General features: G+C 42.0%; 1 long non-coding RNA gene across 1 annotated transcript; it reads left to right on the forward strand.

Moving 5' to 3' along the window:
- The first annotated feature begins 6,630 nt into the window (after positions 1-6,630).
- On the forward strand, positions 6,631-27,196 carry LOC121003849. The gene is made up of 3 exons (XR_005779611.1): positions 6,631-6,642; positions 17,595-17,598; positions 27,062-27,196. It is a non-coding gene; the product is annotated as an uncharacterized LOC121003849 (long non-coding RNA).
- Positions 27,197-27,943: the final 747 nt, after the last annotated feature.

Here is a 27,943-nt window from a genome sequence, read left to right on the forward strand (position 1 = left end):
TGCTAATTACTGGTGATTTTCCATCTGACAGACTTGCTAAAAAGGTGCACTCATACAAGTACCTCACTAGCTGTTACATAGCTAGAGACCCAGATACTTTACACAGTGGTGCCATGCTGTCCGTGTCCATCTCAGAAATTTTAGAAGCTAGTACTCATCACTGTTTGTTAACGATGATCTGGCAGTATAAATGCACCACTGATTACCCGATGAACGAGCAAAACGGTCGCTCATCGGGTATTTGTATCTTTTGAGCAGGACAAAAGATCATCATTTCCCAGTGGCAGATGGTGCTTTGTAAACATGTTCTGCTGCAGGGAAACAACGAGACAGTATGGTGAAGAGCAATGGCACTAGCGATCGCTCCCCCCCCCATACTCTGGAGGAGCTGGAGGAGATAGGTGCATTTAAATGCACCAGTCTCCTCCGTTAGCCATCAGCAGATTGTTAGGAAGGAACCCTTCCTTCCCGAAAATCTGCTAGATCATCACCCTGTGTAAAGGGATCATAAAAATAAATAAATCTTTTCCCCTCTGTAATAAAAGAGTCGCAAGATATCTTCTAGACCAGAGCATTTGTGGCAGTCTAGCCGATGGTTGACAAACATTTTTGGAGTGGAGTGGAAGGCAGCAGTTGACTTGCGAGGAGAAGGAAGTGGATCCACGCCGTTACATCATTATGGCTCCCTCCTCCTCCTCTTATATGAAACTTTTCTCCCACTTTTAACTTCTCTACTTAGAAGGCTGTAGAAAAGATGCCACTCACTTCGCTCACTGCCGCAGGTTGCCTGGGGTGGGAATTGACACTAATCATGGCTACTCATTGCTCCCTCAAATTTATTAATTGTCCTCCTTCACAATCTTGTCACAAGAGATGTTGAGGGCAGATAACAAAGGTCACAGGCACATGGAGGTCAAGGTTTGGCAAGATGAAGAGCCATACTTCATTAAGAAGGAGAAATAAAAACATGGTTTCTCAGCTCACAGAAAAAAAAAAACATTCCATTATTAAAACTTAAAGGGGTTGACCACTTTTTGGCTACTTATGACAAATGTGTAGGTAAGATGACCTACATGTGTAGGTAAGATAACCATCTCTTTCAAGCTTTTTAACGTCAAGACATCATTAGTAATGTCAAAGTGACATTGACATATATGAGTAAACAGTTGGTGGCCAGTGGTAAAAGCCTGTTTAATGACACACTGGATTGTTGATTTTTTTACTTAACAGTCCAAAAATTATCTCTTTTTGTTGGCAGATGCTTTCTTCTCTGTTTTCTTTTTTTTCTTTTTTATCGTGGATGTTATTTTTGAGTGATGACTAAGGAAATTCATAATGAGTTTGATTCATGTAGAATCGATTCACCCATCTCTAGTAGACATCAATTCTTTTGTGTATTGCATTGCATTTTGGAATAGCTCCCTTTACGAGTACGGTTAAAAATACACCTGACTCTTTTAAGACAGTCTGTATTGACCGTGGTATGGATCATATACTGTAAACAGCAACTGCTTTTCAATGTATCTGTGGGTCTCTCTATTTTCCATGGTGTGCGCTATTCTCGGAAAACTCTAGTTTTTAAGAGTAGTATTCCAATTATACTTGTATAAAAGGGAATTGGCATCTATTAAATTCACTAAGACGTACGTGTTATTTCTATAGGTAAACCTGTGTAGTTTTCTTAATACAAATTGTACGACATAAAGGCCGTTAAGAATTCCACTAATGGGGACACCATGGAGGTGTAATGTAGCCACAATAATAAAAAAAACAACTGAATGTTCTTCTGCAAAACCGTCTATATCAGAGAAGAGAGAATCAATTTGGTTCTAGTCGAATTTCACCCAAATATTCAATTATTTTTTTTGCTGCAACTGAATCTAAATTGTTGGGGATTCAATTTGGGCAAATTTCTCAAATAGGTGTCAGCCATTTTTCAGATCAGAAGACAGAAAGGATAAAGACAGAAGATCATGTACCCCCAGAAGGTATCCAGGTATACGCACTGGCATTTGCAACCAAACAGCAAAAAGTAAAAAATATAAATAAAAAAGTTAAAAAAATCTGACATTTTTTTAAAAGGCTGTTTGTCATCACCTGCAGTTATGAGTTTAACCACAGCTATATATGCTGTCATCCGTTTGTTTTGGCAGAGCTTGGAAGGGGTTGGATAGAGTCCAAGGTGACCCCAGAATGTCATCCACAACTTTTCAGGGCAACTGGGGCACTTTCAATTCAGGTTGAATTTATTCAGACCCCAATCGAACTGGCCGAATTGGAATTTCAGGAGATTCGCTGATCACTAATCTATATTTTAATTGCCATTAAAGAGGTTGTTCACTGAGAAAAGCTGGACAATGGCCACTAAGGAAGCTATAATGGAGGCCATATTAGCTGTTAATTAAAGAGATTGACCACTGAAAAGAGCTGTACGATGGCCGCTATGGAACCTATAATGGAGGCAACATTGGCTGCTACCAAACAGAAAGCAGTTTTTATGACCACTTGTCTCATCATAGACATCGATAAAATTTCTCTAGGATATATCACCAATTTCTGATCAGCAGGGGTTCGGCTGCTGTGATCCTATTCCTAATGGGTGCATCAGCAGCCTTTGCAGTCCAAGGTGTTCCATGGGATTATTAGGAAAAAAACAGGTGGAGTTCATTCTAGCACTTTCAATCCATCGCTTGTAAATGGGGGATATCCCTATGAATAGAGATGAGCGAATTTCATATTATCCACGTTTCGTTTGGTGGTAAAAGCAGAATTGTGGGACGGACCCTTTTGCAGCCCATAGACTTCTATTACGATGGAATGAATAACGGAATGCCTCTAATGGCATTCAGTCATAGAATTGTGTTACGGTCCGTGGAAACGGAATCCATAACGCAATTCTGCTTTTACCACCGAACAAAGCGTGAACAAATTTCAAAATATGAAATTCTCTCATCTCTACCTATGATCCATCTCCAAGGTCTACGATGAGGCAACCCTTTTAACAGCGGTGGCTAATTTTTATTTATTTTTTCTATTTTATAGGAAAACGCTCACTAAATAAAATATAATAGCACACAAATCTATGCTAATCTCGCAACGCATCTTACGATGAAAAAGAATTGTGACCTGGTTAAAATTGATGGCTGAATTGCTGCTTTAAACAGCCACCGATACATTTTTATGATTGCTATAGGACACTGAAGTCGAGCCATGGTTGTTAATTTTGCCATTTTGCAAACTCTACATGTCCTACATGACAAGTCTTTTCCTCTGGGAAGATAAATATACACACAGAGCCCTACGTGCTTTCTTTTAAAGCAGTCTACCTTATGCATTAATCAAATTTGTAATAACCTTGTTGAAGAAAACCACTGCATTTAGAGCAGGATGTGTCTGCATGATGTGTAATCTCTATACTGCAAGCACCACTGGACAGACAGTGTCCCTGCTAAGCAAAAAAATATATAATGGAGACACACAGCTGCTGCAGAGACCCATCTGGAGGAAATCCCAGACTGGTATTTAAGTGTGTTCCATTGACCCTCTAATATGCCTTCTATTTTTAAATGTAAAATATAAACTAATCCAATATAGAAACCATCAAATAAAACAAATATATATTAAAAGTGGCCATAGCTTGTGCTACGGAAATAGCAATGCAGTTAAATGCCTGTCTATAGCGTAGAATTATGAAAATCCGATAAGCCTAAAAGAACTTTCCACACCGTCTTCGGCTTGTATAAAATGTCTCTAAAAGCCAGGCTCATGTGGATCCCACATTTTTGGGAAATTTTTATGAACAAGAGCAGGGAAAATAGGATTCATCATTGACATACAGCACATCAGTGTTTTTTTTTCTGGTGCATACTGGCCCACATTTAGTAACATGAATGCAACTAACTTTTGCTGAGATTGCACGTTTTGCACATCAACATTTATAGAAATTATCTGCTTCTGGACCAAGGGGTTGTGACTTACCTAAAAAAAAAAAAAAAAAAAAAAAAAGGGTAGGGAAAGGGTTGGCCACCTAATAGGGCAGGGGTGGCCAACCTTACATACACAAAGAGGCAAAAAACAACAACATATGACTACCAGGAGCCACAAGCTATACAATTACACACGAGTCACCGTATTTTTCACCCTACAAGATGCACCTAGGTTTTCACAAAGAAAAATAAGATAAAATAAATATTTTTCATCCGATCTGAGGTCTGCTAAAATATTTTTTTTATTTTTCATTAGCAGAGAAAACAAAACCAAAAATATATTTTTCATCACACCTCAGATCAGACTCCTAAATCAGATCCCCAATCCTAATCTGACCTACAATAAGATCCCCAAACCTCATCAGACTTCCAAATCAGACCCCCAAAATAAGAACCCCAATGCTTGGATCAGGCAACACAAATCAGACTCTCAGTGTCAGACCCTCAGTGCTCAGATCTCCCCCCCCCATGCTCAGATCCCCCCCTTCTCAGATCTGACTCCCCATGATCAGATCTGCCCCCCATGCTCAAATCTGAACCCTCATGCTCAAATCGTCCCACTCATGCTCAGATCAGACCCCCATTGTCCAGATCAGGACCCTTCCCATGCTCGGATCAGAAACTCCCATGCTAAGATCAGACCCCCATGCTCAGTTCTATAATTAAAAATATATATCTTCCCTCCTGATAAGGCACTGGGCTCCTGCTACTCTGCAGGTCTGACACGCTCTCCACTGTGACCTGATGAGCACAACGTCAGGTCATAGTGCGTGTCTCCACATACTACGTTCTCACACTGTGTGCATCAGGACATAGTGAAGAGTGTGCTGGAACTGCAAAGTAGCAACAGTGCCCGATCAGGAGAAGAGATCTGAGCATGGGGTGGAGAGTGAGCCTGCCTGACTGCTTCCTGGCTTCACAGCTAGAGCCTCACTTGAAGAAGCAAAGAGCCACAGGTTGGCCACCCCTGTAATAGGCAGTATTTTAAACCACAATTGTGGCACAACTCTGGAATAAAATTATTTCTCAAACTAATAACTAATAATAGGCGGCTCTCCCCTGTATTTCTGGATAGGGTGCTCATGTCTAACTGATTCACCCAATCAAGAGAATGATATATTATTAATAAAATATAGACAGGCACTCACACAATTGGGACCACTTGGAGAGCCTGTGTTTAAATTTACATGATTAACCATATATCACACATACTTCATAATAAAACTTAATAGAATTGTTAAAAAATCCCTAGTGATTATACCATACTAGCTGTATATGTTAGGGCTTGCTCACAATAAAATGGGTATATTTATTTAGTGTGTGGCCGCTGGAGCAATCACTGCTGCCTACACAGAAAATAACAACCCAGCACTTACACATACAAATAAATAATCGGCTGTATTAATAACTTTTCATGAAACAATACTGGTCACACAAATGACAGAGGTCGCTAAAATGTCCACACACATAATCTGTGGGGAAAAAAAACCTCTGAATAAAATTTCTCAGGGAATAATCCTATATATTGTGCACAAGAATGTACAAAATAAAAATGTTCATGCTCCTTTTGGTGTTATATTTGCATCCTCTTATATCTGGTTCAATTACAGTTCAAAATTGATTATTTTTCAATTATGTTATTCGATGAATTCTGCCTTAGAGCTTACTCACTGAATATTGTCTGTATTTACCGATCGTGGCGTCCCACGTGGTAATCCAATGTTAGAGGCTTACCTCACTGCTTCCTTATGTGAGGGGACCGTAACTTACAGGTATGATGTAGCGGTTTCACCGTCTCCAAGCCCGGCATCCCACGTGATTGGGTTCTTTCATGCAGTGGGCGGTTTGTCCAACTCACCCTATCCCGCCGCTTCTTTCTCATATATGGAGATGGCGACTTGCCCATATGTTTTAGCAGCCTCGCTATCTCCAAACCCGGCGTCCCATGTTTTCAGATTCTTTACTGTAGCTGGGCAATTCACTTGGAAACGAGAGTGTTATATTTCACAATAACTCTGGTACTGCAGCATCTCTATCAGTTACTAGATGTTAGTAGATGAATTATCATTTGCAGACAGGTTCTGAAACAGCAAACGCCTTTCAAAGTATACACTCACTCCATCAGTGGTCTATGGCAGATTTCATCGACTAACATCATTAAAAATGATCAATTTTAAACTGTAATTGAACCAGAAACACCAAAAGGAGCATAAACATTTTTATTTTGTACATTCTTGTGCACAATATATAGGATTATTCCCTGAGACATTTTATTCAGAGTTTTTTTTTTCCCACAGATTGTGTGCGTGGACATTTTAGCGACCTCTGTCATTTGTGTGTCCAGTATTGTTTCATGAAAAGTTATTAATACAGGTGATTATTTATTTGTATGTGTAAGTGCTGGGTTGTTATTTTCTGTGTAGGCATTAGTGATTGCTCCGGCGGTCACACACTAAATAAATATACCCATTTTATTATGAGCAAGTCCTAACATATACAGCTAGTATGGTATATTCACTAGGGATTTTTTTTAACAATTCTATTATTAAGTTTTATTATGAAGTATGTGTGATACAGTCCTGATCAAAAGTTTAAGACCACTTGAAAAATGGCAAAAAATCATATTTTACTTTGTTGGATCTTAACAAGGTTCCAAGTAGAGCTTCAACATGCAACAAGAAGAAATGAGAGTGAGACAAAACATTTTTTGAGCATTCAATTAATTGAAAATAACGATTAAACTGAAACAGGCTGTTTTTCAGCTGCTCCAAATTTTAGAACCACATGCCTTTAAAAGGCCAAATCTGTGCAAAGATATGGATTCATTGTCATTTTCTGTCAGGTAGTCACACGTTGTGATGGCAAAGGCAAAAAAACTCTCCCTTTTTGAACGTGGTCGGGTTGTTGAACTGCATAAGCAGGGTCTCTCACAGCGCGCCTTCGCTGCTGAGGTGGGACGCAGTAACACAGTCATTTGGAATTTCTTAAATGATCCTGAGGGTTATGGAACAAAAAAGTCAAGTGGAAGACCCAAAAAAATTTCATCAGCACTGAGCCGGAGGATCCAATTGGCTGTCTGTCAAGACACTGGACGATCCTCGACCCAAATTAAGGCCCTTACTGGTGCTGACTGCTCCCCTATAACCATCAGACGGCATCTGAGACTGAAGGGCTTCAAAAACAAAAAATGTCTTCAAAGACCTCGTCTCCTTGAACGCCACAGAACTGCTCATTTAGACTTTGCAAGAGAGCACCAAGCATGGGACATTCAAAGATGGAAGAAAGTTTTATTCTCTGATGAGAATTTTTTTTACCTTGAGATGGTTTCCAACATTACTGGCATGACAAGCAGATCCCACCTGAGATGTTTTCTACGCGCCACAGTGGAGGGGGGCGCCATAATGGTCTGGGGTGCTTTTTCCTTCATTGGAACAATGGAGCTTCAGAAAGTGCAGGGGCGTCAAACGGCAGCTGGCTATGTCCAGATGTTGCAGAGAGCATTCCTCATGACTGAGGGCCCTAGTCTGTGTGGATAACGACTGGGTTTTTCAACAGGACAACGCTACAGTACACAATGCCCTCAGGACAAGGGACTTCTTCCAGGAGAATAACATCACTCTTTTGGCCCATCCTGCGTGTTCCCCTGATCTAAACCCAATTGAGAACCTTTGGGGATGGATGGCAAGGGAAGTTTACAAAAATGGACAACAGTTCCAGACAGTAGATGGCCTTCGTGCGGCTGTCTTCACCACTTGGAGAAATGTTCCCACTCACCTCATGGAAACGCTTACATCAAGCATGCCGAAACGAATTTTTGAAGTGATGAACAATAACAGTGGAGCTACTCATTACTGAGTTCATGTTTGGAAGTTGGATTTCTGTTTTAGGGGGGTTTAGTTTTTTTTTGGAGGTGTAGTCCTAAACTTTTGATCAGCTGAAAAACAGCCTTTTTCAGTTTATTCGTTGTTTTCATTAAATTGAATGCTCAAAAAATGTTTTGTCTCACTCCCATTTCTTCTTGTTGCATGTTAAAGCTCTACTTGTAACCTTGCTAAGATCCAGCAATGCTAAATATGATTTTTTTTGCCATTTTTCAAGTGGTCTTAAACTTTTGATTAGGACTGCATATGGTTAATCAAATAAATTTAAACACAGAATCTCCAAGTGGTCCCAATTGTGTGAGTGCCTGTCTAAATTTTATTAAGAATTTCTCAAACTAAGTCAACCAATACTTGGTATACAGTGTCTAGCCCTGCACCAAATTCAGGGGAGGACTGGCCATAGATACTACAGGGAAACCGCCCAGTGGGCTGATACCCAGGGCGCCATCTGAGCCTTCCTCATGACCATGGTAAGTAATAATCTGATGCTCCCCTCCTGACTTCTGAATTCTACTATATTGCCATCCTAAGACAACTGGAGTAGGATGACAGAACATGGCAGTTGGTGCTGGCCACCACAGAGGGGCAGTTTTTGGAGAGGTATTTTGTGCTGCTGGGGCATTGCTGGCCCCACCTACTTGGGTTGGCCCTGCCTTCTGTGGATTTGGACCTAACTACAAAATGGGGCGACTGTTAGTTTTGGGCCACTAAGTTCCCACTTTGCCCCTGGTCAAATGGATCAACCAGCCGGGTCTAGATATACTTCGTTTACGCCATCTATAACTTTGCCCCAGTGTTTTTATGGTAACCCCTTTTGGTGGCAAAAGCACACACACACATTACAGAGACAGACTATGCAGCTGCCATGGGATCCTTGGAACAAGGGCCCCATCTTTATTAGTCCATCCCCAATAAAGAGTAGAATTAGCGAGCAGGAACCAAACCTGTTACCATAATTGGGAATCCAGTTAGAACTTAACTTTAGCCCCCTCTCTTCCAAATACCATGCCACTCTTCAGTGATATTAATTTGTGTTTTTTTTAATGTAAAGATTGTTTATTTTTTATAGATAATTAAGGTGATGAGCACTGTTTCCTGTAAATTTTATGTTTTGGGAATGATACAGTATTGCATTTTTCAAACCCTGCAGAGAGATACATATATTATTGGGCTTTTTGACCTCATAAGGCTGTTTTCACATCAGTTGTTTGTTTCACATTTAATCTATACACATGACAACATGTTAAAAAATGTTCTGTTAATAGGGGTTCTCTGGGATTTTCATATTGATGGCCTATACAGGATATGTCATCAGTATCAGACTAGCAGGGGCCCGACACCCAGCATCCCTGCTGATCAGCTTATGAAGAGGCAGTAGTGCTGCATGAGTACCTAGGTCTCTTTGTAGGCCATGGGACATCATGTTCATCGGTCATATGGCTTATGCACAGCTCAGTCCCCTTCAAGCAAATGAAGCTGGGCTGCAGTACCAAGCACATCCACTACCCAATGGACTGTGCTGTGCTTGATTAGCTGTGAAGAGGCGGCTCACCAGTGCTCCGATGCTCACTGCAGATTTCTCAAATAGCTGATCAGTGGAGGTGCTGGATGACAGATCCTCGTCAATCTCAAATGGATGACCTATCCTGAGGATAGGCCATCAATATGAAAATTCAAGAAAACTCCTTTAATGTACTTTTTTTTTTTCTGGATTCTGCAGGATGGAAAAAATTATAGCATACTACATTTTTGCTTCCTTTTTCCCCCAACGTATATGTTACATGTGGGACTAAAAAGCATGGGAACACAGACGTAGAATGTGTATGGTTTAGAGGGAGAAATTGGTGGTGAGCCCAGATATAGGAATGGAACGGATTGAAACTACGCTAGTATTGCCTCTAAAGAATGTAAAGATTTGAAACAATAGAGCTCTGTGCAGTCGGCCCCATCCATTCAGCACATCCTCATTTGTTTGGAACTTCATCTGAACAAGCCCAACCAATTTTAGGCTTGGGCATCATTATGGTCCAGAGAAGATCTACCTTGTTGGATCAGAAAAATAAAATATAAAAAATATGAAACTTATCATTACCTTACTTCATTACTGAGATATTCTTGCTTAAATGTGCCGGCCCACAGTCTGAGCTGCAGTTAACATTTGCTGTATGTTTTCTGTGAAGAGTTAGATCATGGTACAGACTCAGATCACTATATATAGGAGGGGACATGTTATCAGAATCCATAAAGAACATCTGTCAGCATGATCAAACCTATTCAACCAGAAATATTGTTTGGCAGGTCAGTCCTACTGGTTATTATTTATGTACAGGATGGGCCATTTATATGGATACACCTTAATAAAATGGAAATGGTTGGTGATATTAACTTCCTGTTTGTGGCACATTAGTATATGTGAGGGGGGAAACTTTTCAAGATGGGTGGTGACCATGGCGGCCATTTTGAAGTCGGCCATTTTGAATCCAACTTTTGTTTTTTCAATAGGAAGAGGGTCATGTGAAACATTAAAGTTATTGGGAATTTCACAAGAAAAACAATGGTGTGCTTGGTTTTAACGTAACTTTATTCTTTCATTAGTTATTTACAAGTTTCTGACCACTTATAAAATGTGTTCAATGTGCTGCCCATTGTGTTGGATTGTCAATGCAACCCTCTTCTCCCACTCTTCACACACTGATAGCAACACCGCAGGAGAAATGCTAGCACAGGCTTCCAGTATCCGTAGTTTTAGGTGCTGCACATCTCATATCTTCACAGCATAGACAATTGCCTTCAGATGACCCCAAAGATAAAAGTCTAAAGGGGTCAGATCGGGAGACCTTGGGGGCCATTCAACTGGCCCACTATGACCAATCCATTTTCCAGGAAACTGTTCATCTAGGAATGCTTGGACCTGACACCCATAATGTGGTGGTGGGTGCACCATCTTGCTGGAAAAACTCAGGGAACGTGCCAGCTTTAGTGCATAAAGAGGGAAACACATCATCATGTAGCAATTTCGCATATCCAGTGACCCCCTTAGACTTTTATCTTTGGGGTCATCTGAAGGCAATTGTCTATGCTGTGAAGATACGAGATGTGCAGCACCGGAAACTACGGATACTGGAAGCCTGTGCTAGCATTTCTCCTGCGGTGTTGCTATCAGTGTGTGAAGAGTGGGAGAAGAGGGTTGCATTGACAATCCAACACAATGGGCAGCACATTGAACACATTTTATAAGTGTAAATAAGTCAGAAACTTGTAAATAACTCATGAAAGAATAAAGTTACACCATTGTTTTTCTTGTGAAATTCCCAATAAGTTTGATGTGTCACATGACCCTCTTCCTATTGAAGAAAACAAAAGTTGGATTCAAAATGGCCGACTTCAAAATGGCCGCCATGGTCACCACCCATCTTGAAAAGTTTCCCCCCTCACATATACTAATGTGCCACAAACAGGAAGTTAATATCACCAACCATTCCCATTTTATTAAGGTGTATCCATATAAATAGCCCACCCTGTACATCTAGAGGGGGTTACACATACATTATATAAAAATACAATAAACAAGAAACAGACTGGTACAGCGGAAGAGTACTCTGCCCGCCAGAGCTTACAAATCTACAAGGGAAGAACAAAGAAGGTGAGGATAAATATTGCTCATTTGGCTATGTGGTAGCAGCACCTCCTGAAGAGGTGTGTTTTCAGGTTACTTTTGAAGCTTTGGATGTTGGTGGAGCATCTGATGTGGTTGAGTAGTGGGTTCCAGAGTATGGGGGATGTACGTGAGAAATCTTGTAGTCAGTTGTGTGAGGAACAGATGAGAGGAGAACAGAGAAGTAGGTGCAGTGAGAATCGGAGATTACGTGTACGAATATATCAAGAAAGCAGGTCAGAGATGTAAGGACGGGACAGATTGTAGACGACCTTGTTTTTAGTAGTTTGTAGTTTAAACTGAATAAGGCCTCATGCACATGACCGTTGTGTGCATCCGTGTCCGTTGTTCCGTTTTCCGTGATTTTCTGTGGACCCATTGACTTTCAATGGGTCCGTTGAAAACTCGGAAAATACACCGTTGTTCATCCGCGTCCGTGATCCGTGTTTCCTGTCCGTCAAAAAAATATGACCTGTCCTATATTTTTGACGGACAACGGTTCACGGACCCATTCAAGTCAATGGGTCCGTGAAAAAACACGGATGCACACAAGATTGTCATCCGCGTCCGTGATCCCTGTCCGTAGGCTACTTTCACACAGACGGATCCGCAGATCCGTCTGCATAAAAGCTTTTTCAGATCTGAGTTTTCACTTCGTGAAAACTCAGATCCGACAGTATATTCTAACACAGAGGAATTCCCATAGTGATGGGGACGCTTCAAGTTAGAATATACTAAGAACTGTGTACATGACTGCCCCCTGCTGCCTGGCAGGGGGCTGTGATCAGCACAATTAACCCCTCAGGTGCCGCACCTGAGGGGTTAATTGTGCGTATCATAGCCTCCGGTAAGACATCAGGTGCTGCCAGGCAGCAGGGGGCCAGACCCCCCTCCCTCCCCAGTTTTAAATTCATTGGTGGCCAGTGCGGCCCCCCCTCCCTCCCCTGTATTACATTCATTGGTGGCCAGTGCGGCCTCCCCTCTCCCCCCCTCCTAATTAAACCCCCCCCATCATTGGTGGCAGCGGAGAGTTCCAGTTTAATTGCTGGGACTCCGATCGGTAACCATGGCAACCAGGACGCTACTGCAGTCCTGGCTGCCATGGTTACTTAGCAATGCCTACATGGCAGACTTCGAAGAGACACATCTGTACCAAGATGCATGTTTCAATTCACACGTCATCCTATGGAAAAGGTATATCGATGACATTTTTTGCATCTGGAAGGGCACGACAGATACTCTATTTGATTTTCATAATTACATTAATTCAATTACCCCGGAACTTCAATTTACAATCAATTATGACCCCACATCCACTAATTTCTTAGACCCAATAGTGCAGAAAAAAGAGGAAGGGACGATCTTAACCGGTTTATATAGAGAACCTACAGACAGAAACAATCTTTTACACTTTACCAGTTTTCATCCCACTAGTACAAAAAAATCTCTTCCCACCTCTCAATTCCACAGGATTCAAAGGATAGTACAAACCAATCCCTTGCTTCCAGTCCCTTGGCATTTTCATCAGGCAACACACAACATTTCCCAACTAAAATTCCAAGTCATTGAACATGTTCCTGCATCCAGACGTGGGGGAGATAGAGTAAAACGTCTCAAATTAAGAGAAGCATTTTGGATCCACAGACTGGAAAGCCTAGAACCCAAAGGTTTGAACAGGGAATACGAAATCCAGAGTCTGCTATAATTCATTTTGATACATCAAGCCGTATTCATAATAATAACCCTTTTTCTTTTCCCTTCACAGGCTTATTGATGATCCGGGACCCCTCCTAATGCCGCATAGTATACTTTGACACTGGTTTAGATTGCTCCCCTTTTCTTTTCTTTTTATTCTTCTCTTTTTATTCCTCTCTCTCTTTTTCTTTTTCCTTCTTTTTCCCACTGTTTCCCCCCCTTTTTCTCGCTTCTTGTTCCTCTTTTCTCTCATATTACCTCTTACTCACAACTGTTGCTACTAGTCATATTCGGTCTCCTTATTCTTCTAATACTACATTTTGCCTTTACTATTCTCATTTCCATGTTTCCTTTTTTCCATATCCTTTCTTAACCCCCCTTCAGTATTATAGTCTGATTTGAATAGAATATATACTGTTCTTCGTTTATTCTAGTCTCCATTGGAATCACAGTTAGATCCGAGGGACCACGTGGTTGCTCTCCATGAGCCATGTGATCACGCTACTTTACCTAGCTTACTTCTGGTCTCGCTGGCCGATACCGGAAGTTTCTTGCGTTCCACATGCGTTCCATTACTACCTCACTTCCGGTTCCACGGCCGATACCGGAAGTGAGGTTCATAGGGCAGAGACGCGGGCTGCCTTTAAAAACCAGACTATTTCTCCTCCAACCAGCGCCACTTTCACCAGCAATACTTCCGCAACATACTCTTACAGAGCGCCAGTCTACTCTTCTTCTCTCCATCACCAGCGGCATTAGGTAAGCGTGTTCCGGACGCCGGTAGGTCTCATAGACCTCAGGATAGCCTACCATAGTAATACTTTGCCTGCACAAGATAGTAATAGTTTGCCTACACTAACTATGTTATATCCACATTATTTTCCTTAAACTGCATATTTTACCTAGGGTGATGGATGTGATATGGTGATAACCAGTTGAATACATTGTGGTACCTGGACTATTTAATTCACTTTGCAAAGACTGATCTACGATATTTATTAACTTTTAGCATGACGACCACTGTGGAACATGGTATGGGGTCTCTTGTTTTGGAGGTTTCCACTTGATTGGTTTGAGATGAATTGAATTTTGACCAATACAGTATGTGAAATATATAGATGAAATTCTATTATACATATATACTCTTGTATATCAAACTATGGTGTACATGTTCTCCGATGATATGTAATGTATACTGAAACAATATATCTTATGTTTACGGCAGTCTGAAGAAGGCCAATAGGCCGAAACGTTACATTGAAGCCGCAATATCTATTCAATAAAAAGTAAAACAAGCTTTCAAATTACGCTGGAGTTTGTCTATTTATGCTTAATTGGGGCGGGAACCCTACTCCAAGCTACAACAGAGTGCGACAAGGTTATAACCAAGACAGAACTCTCCGCTGCCACCAATGATGGGGGGGGGGATTTTAATCAGGAGGGGGGGAGAGGGGAGGCCTCACTGGCCACCAATGAATGTAATACAGGGGAGGGAGGGAGGGGGGTCGCACTGGCCACCAATGAATTTAATATAGGGGAGGGAGGGGGGGCCGCACTGGCCACCAATGAATTTAAAACAGGGGAGGGAGGGGGGTCTGCCTCCTGCCTGGCAGCACCTGATCTCTTACAGGGGGCTATGATACGCACAATTAACCCCTCAGGTGCGGCACCTGAGGGGTTAATTGTGCAGATCACAGCCCCCTGTAAGAGATCGTGTGCTGCCAGGCAGCAGGGGGCAGTCATGTACACAGTTCTTAGTATATTCTAACTTGAAGCGTCCCCATCACTATGGGAATGCCTCTGTGTTAGAATATCCTGTCGGATCTGAGTTTTTACGATATAACTCAAATCTGATGGTATATTTTAACATAGAGGCATTCCCATGGTGATGGGGACACTTCAAGTTAAAATATACCATCGGATTGGAGAAAACTCCGATCCGATGGTATAATAGGGACTCCTGACTTTACATTGAAAGTCAATGGGGGACGGATCCGTTTGCACCATATTGTGTCAACGTCAAACGGATCCGTCCCCATTGACTTGCATTGTAAGTCAGGACGGATCCGTTTGGCTACGCACGGCCAGGCGGACACTTTTCCTTCATGTCCATCGATCCTCCAAAAATCAAGGAAGACCCGCGGAAGAAAAAACGGACACGGATCACGGAACTACGGAACCCATTTTTGCAGACCGCAAAAAAAACGGTCGTGTGCATGAGGCCTAATAATAATAATCTTTATTTATATAGCGCCAACATATTCTGCAGCGCCTTACAATTCAGGGGTTCATGTACAAACAGTCATAAATAACATAGCAACAGACAAGTCGATTATTACAACAAGAGGTGTAATAAAGTATGAGTTTTAGGAGAATTCAGAGTGTCTAATTTTGACAAATGTTCAGGCCAATTGGAGCACTTTTAATTCAGATAGACTTGATTTGGACCTGGATCAAATTGATCGACATTTGATGGAATTTTTAGCAGTTTGCTTATTTCTACGTACAATCATATGTAACATACAGCCTAAAATACACTTCATTATATAAATGCAAAGCCAACAAAATTTAGCCTCCATTCAACGCTATCAGCTAATTATGTAACCCATACACAACTGGACACATTTAGAGAGCAGATGACCTCTGTTGCCAAAAATATGATCTGGACATAATTCATAAATATAAAGCAGCCAGATAGGCCACCTAAGCGAGATGCCAGATTAAAAAAGTGACCAGATCCCCTAGCGAGCATCCAGTGCATTCCAAGCATTATAATCAACAAAATGAGCATCAAGAGTCAAAACTTCTTTATAATAGTATTTATAAAATAGGACCCCATCCCCCACATGGTTCGCTGTTTCCAGTCTCTGGTTTAATGTCTGACTGCAAGTTTTTGGCGGTTGCATGAGATTATGAGCCATTTTGTTTAGGCAACTGTTAGTGATCATGATACATTTGGGTGTGGGGGGTACTCTTTTCTCTTATTCACAACTGGAGGTTGTGAATAACAGGCACCGTGCGCACAAAAGGTTGCTGATTGCCGTGGCTGGATTTGGCAGAGTTGCAATGTATTCATTTTTGTGTTTTGCTACACAGCATTAGACTTTTAGATGTCAAGGACAAGTGGGGAGATTATATGAATAAAACTAAACTACTCAGGCAGAGATTTGCCAGAAAAACAACCAAGGAAGTAAAAAGGAGCAACTCCGACTGGATTGCATTACGCAGCTGTTTCTGTCCCAGAAATCATTAGCTGTTTATTAGTTATTAAAATTGGGGTAAGGTCAATTATACAAATATGCAAAATTGGTCTCTGTAGTGCATTCGCTCTTTGTGCCTTCCTCTACCAGCCTCGCATTCAGAAAATACATTAAAGTATCTTTTTTATCTGCATGAAGGACATCACTAGAGATGAGCGAATTTCTCAAAAATTTGATTCGTCGTCCGGTTCACCGAATTTTTCAATAAGATTTGATCCGAATTTATTCACAGCGAATGACGTTAAAAAACAGCTATTTCCTGGCTGCAGAGAGCCTGTATAGTGGTGTAGAACACTTTGCCTGCAGTAACACGCATAGGGAGTTTGCCGTGATAGTGAAACAATACTGTGAGTCAGTATAACATGCACATGAAAGGCTTCGCTCTTAGAATCACTGCACACTTCACTTATCTGGGCAGTTACGGGGCCAAAACTGACCAAATAACTGAAGTATGAACTCAGCCTTAGGCCGAATGCACACGGCCGTGGAACACGGACGTGAGCGGTCCGTGGTATCCCGGTCTGGCATCCTGCTGACAACAGGAGCGCACGGTGTCATTGGTTGCTATGAAACCGTGCGCTTCATGCCGCCGCTGCACTATAGTAATACACTCGTATAGATCATACGAGTGTATTAGTATAGTGCAGCGGCAGCATGAAGCGCACAGCGTCATAGCAACCAATGACGCCGTGCGCTCCTGCTGTCAGCAGGATGCCAGGCCAGGATACCACGGACCGCTCACGTCCGTGTTCCGTGGCCGTGTGCATTCGGCCTTACAAGTCAATGTTAGGTATAAAGAACTGTGCAGAGGCCCAAGATCCTACTGTAGCCTGAAAGAGCGCACTCCTTTTACACTGTCGTCAGCTGATTCCACATAGATGTCTACAGAACCTGTTCTATTAAATGCTTATACAAGTAGAGCCCCCCTGACAGAGTGGAGAGGGTGTCAGCAGTAAGTTTGTGTTGAAGTCACTGATGGTTTTGCCCTTCCTCTGATCCATCAGAACAATAACCCCCAAAAAACAGATCCTGTCTGTTGAGCATCCACCTTCACTGTCAGCATTTGGTCAGTAATCCATCAGTATTGCTAAAGCCAAAAAACAAAAAAACAAAACAGGAGTGTATCCAAAACAGAGATAACACGTGAATGGAATATTTGCATGTCTTCTGTGTTTTGTAACCACTCCTGCTTTTGGCTACCAAATCATAGGCCAATTCTGATGCAAAATATGGACCATGTCATACAGGCCTCACAGCTGCTACATAGACAGGATACTTTGTGAGTCTAATTTTTTCTTCCTTCTAACAAATCAGAAGAAGGGTCAAAAAAATGAGGATGTCAACCAGGTCAAAAAGGTAAAATAGTGGCCTAGTCATGGTGTGGGAAGGGAGAACAGCTTGAGAAGTCCACAGAGTGGCCCAATGACATAGTGTTGAGTTAGCAGCAGCATGAGGAGGTCACAGAGTGGCACAATGACAGAGTGTGGAGGTGGCAGCAGCATGAGGAGACCACGTGGGGAGGTGGGTGGCAATAACAATAACCGCCGACGATGGTGGGTGTAAGAAGGAGATGTTGGCATCAGGCGGGTGGCAGCATCAGAATAGTAGCTGAGGCAGGTAGCCAGAAGAAAACGGTCTCTTTCGTCAAGGTGTGGGTGAGGCAGCATGGATGATCTAATCTGATGTATCAGGCATTGGTGGGTGGAAATCCTGGCTGATCCACGCCTGATTCATTTTGACAAAAGGTCAGTCTCTCCACATTTTGGGTGGACAGGCGGGTTCTCCTTGGGGTAACTATGGCCTCAGCAGCACTAAACACCCCCTCTGATGCTACACTACTGGCCGGGCAGGACAGCTTTTCCAGGGCAAACTTGGCCAGTTGCGGCCACAAATCCAGTTTGGCTGCCCAGTAGTCCAGCGGATCTTCAATGTGGGGTGGCAGGGTGCTGTCCAAGTATGCCACCACCTGCTAATTCAGGTTCTGCTCCAGGTCTAGCTGCTGCTGCTGGTGAGTAGTGCCAACTAAGGGTTGTGTCTGACGAACCCACCGACTCTTGGCTGGGGGTGTCTGATGTCACTTGGGACAAAGTGGATGACTGAGTCAACTATTCAAGAACCGCTGGGTTGCTGGTCCAGACATGACAGCTAGCTTACACTGGGAGCTCAGGCCTCTGGAAGTGACCCCTTCGGCCATGCCCCCTTACTCTGCTGTGACCTGTGCCTACACCAGAAACATTTAGCCCTCTGCCCCTCCCCCGTGCAGGGCCTGTCACTTCTTTGTCTGACATACTGTTAGATGAAATAAGTAAATAAAAAGGAAATTAATACACCCCAAAAAAAGGCTGTAATTTTGTCACTTTACCACACAACGGCAAATCCTTTTTTTCTCACTAATAAACGCCAAAAAGGGCTGTAATTTTCTCACTTCACCACACGACGGCTAATAAGCCTCCCCCCCTTCCCCCATTTATACCTGTCAATAAAAGGCTTTAGAACATATAGCAGCACAACTCAAGGGCTAAAAAGACGTAGAAATATTTCCTAGTAATACACCCTGTTAATGGCTGTATCACACAACACTTGCACCTCAATAAAAAGAACGTTTTGTTGAAATTACAGAGATATCATCTATTGCAAACCTGAAAGCAACAGTATAATTGCAATTTGAATCCACAGTCAGTGCAGCAAGGTGTAATAGGATTGTACCTATTACCCAGGCTGTAACCTCCCCTATTGGACCCTGTTTTTCTTCAATACTGTGTAATAATTCACACTGTCCCTAGCGCCTGCTGAGGTCTCTCCCTGCACTAAGTACACTGGAAAATGGCTGAATCCAAGATGTCTGAGGCTATTTATAGGGCTGTGACATCACAGGGCTGGCTGGCTGCATGCATGGCATTGTGGGTGATCCCTCGTTCCCAGAGTTCTTTGTTCCATGTCCTAACATGTGCAGCAGTCATTTTAAAATGTGATTAGTTACCACGAAGCGTGAGGAAATTCAGATTCAGTGCGAATCAAATTTTTCCTGAAATTCGGATCGAATTCCACTTTGTCAACTTCAATTCACTCATCTCTAGAAATCACGTTTTAAAAGGTAAGCTACACAAAAAGAAAAATCCTCATTTGCCATTGAATAATCCTGAAATATTAATAGTTCTGTGCAGTGGCGTACATAGAGAGGTAAGGGCCCCATAGAAAGGATCAAACCAGGCCCCCTTACAGGACAGAAGGGTTTCTGCCTAAACCTCTTTCAATGACCCTTGGGCCATTTTTCCACTGCCTCGCTTGCTAAAAGTTGTTCCTTTAGAGCAGTCATGCTCAACCTGCGGCCCTCCAGCTGTTGCAAAACTACAACTCCCAGCATGCCCGAACAGCCTACAGCTATCAGCCTACAGCAAGGCATTGTGGGAGTTGTAGTTTTACAACAGCTGGAGGGCCGCAGGTTGAACATGTCTGCTTTAGAGGGTAGAGTCCTGACCAAGTTTTCACCCCCAGTAGAAGAGGAGATAATCCCAACTAAGACTGGGCCCCCTCTTTCCCTGGGCCCCATAGCAGTCGCATGGTCTGCCGCTATGGTAGTTACGCCCCTGGTTCTGTGATATATACAACTAGTAACCTTATATACTGTAGGTGTTTTTATGGTTACAGTCTACAAATAAACCCTTGTGTAGTCAGATTCTTAACCCCTTAGGGACCCATGACGTACCGGTACGGCATGGTTCCCGAGTCCTTAAAGGGAACCTGTCACCAGTTTTATGGTGTCCTAACTAAGGGCAACATAAATAAGTTACTGATTCTCTTAGCAAATGCTGGGTCACTTTCTTTAATTGACCCAGTCAATCTGCCAACATCTTGTATTGAAAAGCTCCAGCTGATAATGATGAGTCCTGAATATTCATGAGCTCCTGACTCTTCCCGCCTACCTGCTGCTGATTGACAGTTATTTTCCATATGAATCATCAGCAGGTGGGCAGGGGAGTGGCTATAGCTGTTAATTAAATATACGCTGGACTCAATGACATCACGCTGGACTCAAATCAGCTCATTAGCATGCGGCATGCGGCATCTTTGTGTGTATATCATGAGGTAACCATCTGTCACACCAGTAAGTGAATACATCTAAGGCACTTTTTAGTAGTTAATGATTGTATATAATTAGTTAGATTATAATCAAATATCTACATGACAGGTTCCCTTTAAGGACCCATGACGTAGCGGTACGTCATCTATAGCTCCGATCACCGCCACGGCTAAATGCGCAGGGGGGTCCCGTGACCCCCCCGTGTCGGCGATCGCCGCAAACCGCAGGTCAATTCAGACCTGCGGTTTGCGGCTTTTATCTGGTGCAGCGGCGGTGGTCGGCGGTGCCATCGGGTCCCCATGGGGCTGTGGGGGGGACCCGATGGCATGGAAGGCAGCGCGATGCAGCCCCCTGGATCTCACAGGCCGGAAGCTGTATAAGTAATACACACAGTATTACTCATACAGCCAATGCATTCCAATACAGAAGTATTGGAATGCATTGTAAAGGATTAGACCCCCAAAAGTTCAAGTCCCAAAGTGGGACAAAAAATAAATTGAATAAAAAGTTGAAAAAAGAAAGTTTTCCCCCCCAAAAAATTAAAGTTTCAAGTAAAAATAAACAAAAACGTCATTTTCCCCAAATAAAGTAAAAATTAATTGGTAACAAATAGGGGAAAAAACTAAGTATACATATTAGGTATCGCCGCGTTCGTATCGACTGGCTCTATAAGCATATCACATGACCTAACCCCCTCAGATTAACACCATAAAAAATAAAAATAAAAACTGTGCTAAATAAACCATTTTTTTGTCACCTTACATCACAACAGTACAACAACAAGCGATCAAAAAGGCGTTTGCCCACCAAAATAGTACCAACCTAACCGTCACCTCATCCTGCAAAAAATGAGCCCCTACCTAAAACAATCGCTCAAAAAATAAAAAAAACTATGGCTCAGAATATGGAGACACTAAAACCAAATTTTTGTGGTTTTAAAAAAGCTGTTATTGTGTAATACTTACATAAATAAAAAGTATACATATTTGGTATCGTCGCGTTCGTATCAACCGACTCTATAAAAATATAAACTGTGCTAAATAAACCATTTTTTGTCACCTTACATCACAAAAAGTGTAATAGCAAGCGATCAAAAAGTCACATGCACACCAAAATAGTGCCAATAAAACCGTCATCTCATCCCGCAAAAATCATACCCTACCCAAGGTTATCGCCCAAAAAACGGAAAAAATTATGGCTCTCAGACTATGGAAACACTAAAACATGATTTTTTTTTGCTTTAAAAAAGAAATCATTGTGTAAAACTTACATAAATAAAAAAAAGTATACATATTAGGTATCGCCGCATCCGTGACAACCTGGTCTATAAAAATATCACATTATCTAACCTGTCAGATGAATGTTGTAAATAACAAAAAATAAAAACGGTGCCAAAACAGCTATTTGTTGTTATCTTGCCTCAAAAAAGGTGTAATATAGAGCAACCAAAAATCATATGTACCCTAAACTCGTACCAACAATACTGCCACCCTATCCCGTAGTTTCTAAAATGGGGCCACTTTTTTGGAGTTTCTACTCTAGGGGTGCATCAGGGGGGCTTCAAATGGGACATGGTGTCAAAAAAAACAGTCCAGCAAAATCTGCCTTCCAAAAACCGTATGGCATTCCTTTCCTTCTGCGCCCTGCCGTGTGCCCGTACAGCAGTTTACGACCACATATGGGGTGTTTCTGTAAACTACAGAATCAGGGCCATAAATATTGAGTTTGGTTGTTAACCCTTGCTTTGTAACTGGAAAAAAATTATTAAAATGGAAAATCTGCCAAAAAAGTGAAATTTTGAAATTGTATCTCTATTTTCCATAAATTCTTGTGGAACACCTAAAGGGTTCACCTTGAGGGGTGTAGTTTCTTAGATGGGGTCACTTTTATGGAGTTTCTACTCTAGGGGTGCATCAGGGGGGCTTCAAATGGGACATAGTGTCATAAAAACCAGTCCAGCAAAATCTGCCTTCCAAAAACCGTATGTCATTTCTTTCCTTCTGCGCCCTGCCGTGTGCCTGTACAGTAGTTTACGACCGCATATGGGGTGTTTCTGTAAACTACAGAATCAGGGCCATAAATATTGAGTTTGGTTTGGCTGTTAATCCTTGATTTGTTACTGGAAAAAAATTATTAAAATGGAAAATATGCCAAAAAAAAGTGAAATTTTGAAATTGTATCTCAATTTTCCATTAATTCTTGTGGAACACCTAAAGGGTTAACAAAGTTTGTAAAATCAGTTTTGAATACCTTGAGGGGTGTAGTTTATAGAATGGGGTCATTTTTGGGTGGTTTCTATTATGAAAGCCTCGCAAAGTGACTTCAGACCTGAACTGGTCCCTAAAAATTGTTTTTTTTTTTAAATTTCTGAAAAATTTCAAGATTTGCTTCTAAACTTCTAAGCCTTGTAACATCCACAAAAAATAAAATATCATTCCCAAAATGATCCAAACATGAAGTAGACATATGGGGAATGTAAAGTAGTAACTATTTTTGGAGGTATTACTATGTATTATAGAAGTAGAGAAATTGAAACTTGGAAATTTGCAATTTTTTACAAATGTTTGGTAAATTTGGTATTTTTTTATAAATAAAAACGATTTTTTTTTACTTCATTTTAACAGTGTCATGAAGTTCAATATGTGACGAAATAACTATCTCAGAATGGCCCGGATAAGTCAAAGCATTTTAAAGTTATCAGCACTTAAAGTGACACTGGTCAGAGTTGCAAAAAATGGCCAAGTCCGTAAGGTGAAATAGGGCCGAGTCCTTAAGGGGTTAAAGGGTTACATGCCTAGTTATTTTTGGAAATACCACAGAATTAAATGGAGAGAGCAGTGCATGCACAGTCATCTTTTCATTCACAGTGGCCACTTTACCAATAGGGGTCAGGAACAGAGGTGAGCTAATTAATTCTAAAGAAGTCAAATTCAACATGAATTTTCCAGAAGTTCGAGTCATATACAAATTTTTGGCTATTCAATTTGGAAAGATTTTGCAAAATGACATCAGTTACAGATACATCCAGCTTTAACTTACCTTGATTTTAGTTAAGGACTCCATTTTCTAATTAAACCAGTTCACTATAATATGCTAGCAAACGGTTGGCAAGCTTCAATTCACATCGCAACTACTGGGTGGACACATGTTGACATGTAGGATAGACATCTCGTGGCACAGTGTCACAAAATCAAGTCAATTTGACAATCTGGTTATCTCATGATAACCATGTCGGGACTTTTTCAGCCAAGAGGAAAGGTAAGGAAGGTCACATCTGTATTTTTGAGATCAGAAGACAGGAAAGATGAAGGATGAAGGAGGATCACATTACCCCAGGTGGTGCATTTATGTACACTTGAAGGCATTTGCTGTCAAAAAGCAAACATTTTTCAGACCATTTCTTTAAAACTTAAAAAAAAAATCCTACAGTGCAGTTTTTATTTTTAAAAGGTGCTGTTTGTTACCACCTGCAGCCATATGTCGCTGTTTCTTTAAGGTAACTAATTCTCGCTTGCCATTAAAAAGCTTGAAAATGGTTGGATACAGTCCCAGGAGACCTCCGAGTGTCATCCACAACTTTTTAGGGCAATTGGAGCACTTTCACTGTCAAAATTATTCAGAGCCAAATCAAATCGCCTAACCGATTTCTCTGAATCAAATTTTAAGAAATTTGCTGATCACTAATCAGGGCATCCATTCTGGAAATAGGCGCGGGTCCCAGAGGTGGGAATTCACCTGCCAGACATTTAGGGCATATCCTGTGGATATGCTATAAAGGTCTAAAAGGGAATGTTTTTTCCAGTCATGTGTTACTGCCTTCTATCTGCCAAGTGATTTCTGCTATTGTACAGATAGTAGAAGAGAAGCGACATATAGGTTTGTCTAGAAGCTGTACAGACAAAATAAAAGGATATTTTAATTAAGATTTATGTGCAATGTAGCTAATTTTTCTTTATTTTGGAAGCAATAGAGCTTCTCATGTTTTGGAGGATCCAGCTTGCCTGGATCCATCTGGACAGTCCTTTGATATCATTAGGCACAGTGCAATGCCACGTTTTTTCCAGCGGTGGCACTGGCACCGAGATTTTCCCCCGCAGATGATTAATGGGGATCCCAGCAGAAGCACACCATGAGATCAGCTTATTGATGTGAATCTTGTTTTTTTTTTTAAAGATTTTCTAAAGCGGAAAATCCCTTTAACTTTGAGGAATATATGCTAATCCGACAAGCCAGCTTCTTTGAGTACAAAATATTTGGACTGTTACTCTATTGGTATCATGTTTTTAGCTAAATCTGGGCTGACAAAATAACTTTACACTGTGCAGCTATATGTGAAGAAAGAAAATTTTCTTTTATGTGACAAGCTACATTAAAATCAAGGAAAGATGGGTATAGTTATGAGGTATTAGCATGCAGCAACAGAGTTTCTTTTTCCCCGTGGAAGAATTGTTGCTTTATGACTAAATTTCAATGCAACAGCTTTTATACTATCCAAATGTGTTTCATAAAGTCGAATACATTATGTATATATATATATATATATATATATATATATATATATTACATACACAAAAGTCAAACTACTTTGACCACTTCATATTGTGCCCCACTGCATCTCCCTCACATCCACTGCCTGGCCCAGGCATACGGAAATCAGTGAAGTCATTTTATTGTCATGGATTTATAAGGCCACCCGCCATGACTACTGGACTGTCACAGGGATAGCTCAGTTTATACCCATTATCATAGCTATAGTATTATTCATCAGCTTATCAGCAAGGGGTAATTACTGGGAGGATAATTATTAAAGTAGGTCAGGAAGAGGTTAATAAGCAGGAAAGAGCAGGACCTCTGTGTAAAAATTAAAGGAGGTGAAATTGTCAAGGAAATTTAAAGTGTCATCATAATTTTTTTCCTAGAAATAGCTCCCTTCCAAAAGAATAGAAAACTGAAGTATCAATTACCCCCATCGTCTTCTTTTTGGAGGGAAGCTATTTGCATATTTTTCCCATAAAGCCTTGTCTTAGATTTTTCTATCTTCCTGGCGATTCCCCCTAAGGAAAGCCAGAATTCCTTTAAGATTCCATTGATATTGTTAGTAACCATACATATTTTATATATGGTGTGAGGCAGTGACAGGCCTCACGGCTGCTAGGTGAGAGATATGGCAGGAGTTTCCATTTCTTCGCTGTCAATCAGCAGGTCAGAGGCCAAACCAGGTGGAACAATCAGTCTGGGATAAGAGCCCAGTCCAGGCTGTTAGGAGGAGGAAGAGTCTGTGTGCAGCAGAGGCCTGGGAAGGCTCTGTACAGGTGGGCTCAGCCGAGCTGGCTGAGGGGCCACGGGGCTAGGTGTTAGCCTGAACTTTGGGGGACTCCGCAAGGTCTTGGAATCGACGGTCGCTAGGCCAGAGTCAGGAGGACTTCTGGGCCACAATCCCCCAAAAGGTACTGGACTTTGTTACAGCCTGGAAGTGCTGGATTGTTAGGCTACATTCACACGTCAGTATTTTTCTATATCCCGATTTTCGGTCCGTTTTTTGCGGATCCGTTGTTCCTGAAAATGTTTCCGTATGTCATCCGTATGTCATCCGTTTTTTGCGGATCCGCAAAAAACGGAAACATGTATAAATTTCAATAAGCAAATAAAGTTGTTTGGCTTTCTTTGAAAAAAAATTAAAAATAATAATTAAAATGTAATTTCCAGGAACGGAATCCGCATAAAACGGATGACATCCGAATATCTTCCGTTTTTTGCGGATCCATTGACTTTGTATTGTACCAGGATCCGATTTTTGCGGAAAAGAATAGGACAAGTTTTATATTTAATCGGACATGCGGAACGGAACAACGGAAACGGACAGCACACATTGTGTTGTCCGATTTTTTCCAGGACCCATTGAAAATGAATCGGTCCAGAACTGGTCCTGATCTGTTCCGCAAAAAACGGAACAGATCAGGAAAGAAAAAACGGACGTGTGAATGGACCCTTAGGCTGGGAAAAGCTGCATGTTCTTCCCGTGTGTGAACGGGTCTTTCAGTGAGGTAGGGAGTCCTCATGTTTAGTTAGAGCCCAGCCGGGCAGGTGTTTTATTTGTATTGTTTGTTTTGGTTTTGCTGAGGTGCCAAATAAAAGCAATGTTTGGCCCCTAACCCTTTGGTCGATGAAGATCATTGTGAGAATGACCCCTGAATAAGAGGCGATCCCTTACAATTGGTGGAGGATGCGGGCAAGTTGTCCATGAGAGAAGGGCAACGGTCGGTTGCTAGGGGCAACGACGAGACAGCAGGTGCTGCTGAAAGCTGTTTTGAAGTGTGTGGAGTTAAAGGGTCGGAAGCCTGTTTGTTCGGTGGAGCAGGTGCTGCTCGTGCTATTGTGGACTATTTTTGCTGTGGTGCAGAGATTTAATGGGCCAGAAGACCAGAGAAGAGACTGACTTTTGTTGTCACTATGAGGCAGACCCACCTGCAGCAGGACTATGCAATGGATGATTGTGAGGTCAGAAGATCTGATACAGAAAGATCCTGCGAGTTGGTGATTGGGGGAATCCCGCTGTGGGTCACTTTAGATTCCCGCCAACGTGTGTCCTGGGTTAAGCCCGAAGTACTGGACTTTCTAAAGAGGGGGCCAGAGACAGATGTCACCGTGTCTCTGACCTTTATCACGGACTATGGCCCTGTGCAATGGGAGCTCTTAATATGTGAGACCCTGGAAGTGGAGTTTGTGCTTGGCAAAGACTTTCCGTTCCTCTGGCAGCTATGGCGCGGAAAAAAGGCTTTGAGTTGTGCGGCTGAAGTTCCAGAGGAAAAGATGTGTGCCGTTGCCAAGGGCAACCGTCGGGAAGAAAAGGAGGTGGAGAGCGGTGCGGCTCTCAGGAGATCCTATGTTTCCTGCACGTGTGCGCAAAGTCCTAAAGAGTGCGACTGGAGTTATCGTCCAGGAAAAGTCAGGACTCCAGGCCATGCTGTTTCCGGTGGCAACGTTTGCAGTAAGGAGTCTGCGGGTGTTCGGAATACCAGGAACCAAGAGAAGGCTGGTGATCTTGGTAGAGATGTCCTGGGAATATCGTCGTCTCCTGAATCCACGACGTCAGGCGGTAAGACTGTTCCTGTTAATAGTTGTGTGGCAGATCCAGTGACCGTGAGCCGGCCGCAGTGGAAACCGGCTGGGTCAGTGACGAATAAATCACTGAGGTGAAAAACCGTCTCGGAAGTGTATGACATTGGGAAAGACACAGTGTCTGAACAGGCGGGTAAGCCTGTTGCGGTTACTCCCTCGCAGGAACCTGCAGGGGAGAAGGTTTCTGGGTCGCCCAAAGAGCCTGTGATCAAAGCTAGATTTGGGGTGGTGAAAGTCAGAGATCCCATGCTAGTCCAGGTAAGAGG

This window comes from Bufo bufo, chromosome 6 (assembly GCF_905171765.1).
Source record: "Bufo bufo chromosome 6, aBufBuf1.1, whole genome shotgun sequence".
Lineage (NCBI taxonomy): Eukaryota > Metazoa > Chordata > Amphibia > Anura > Bufonidae > Bufo > Bufo bufo.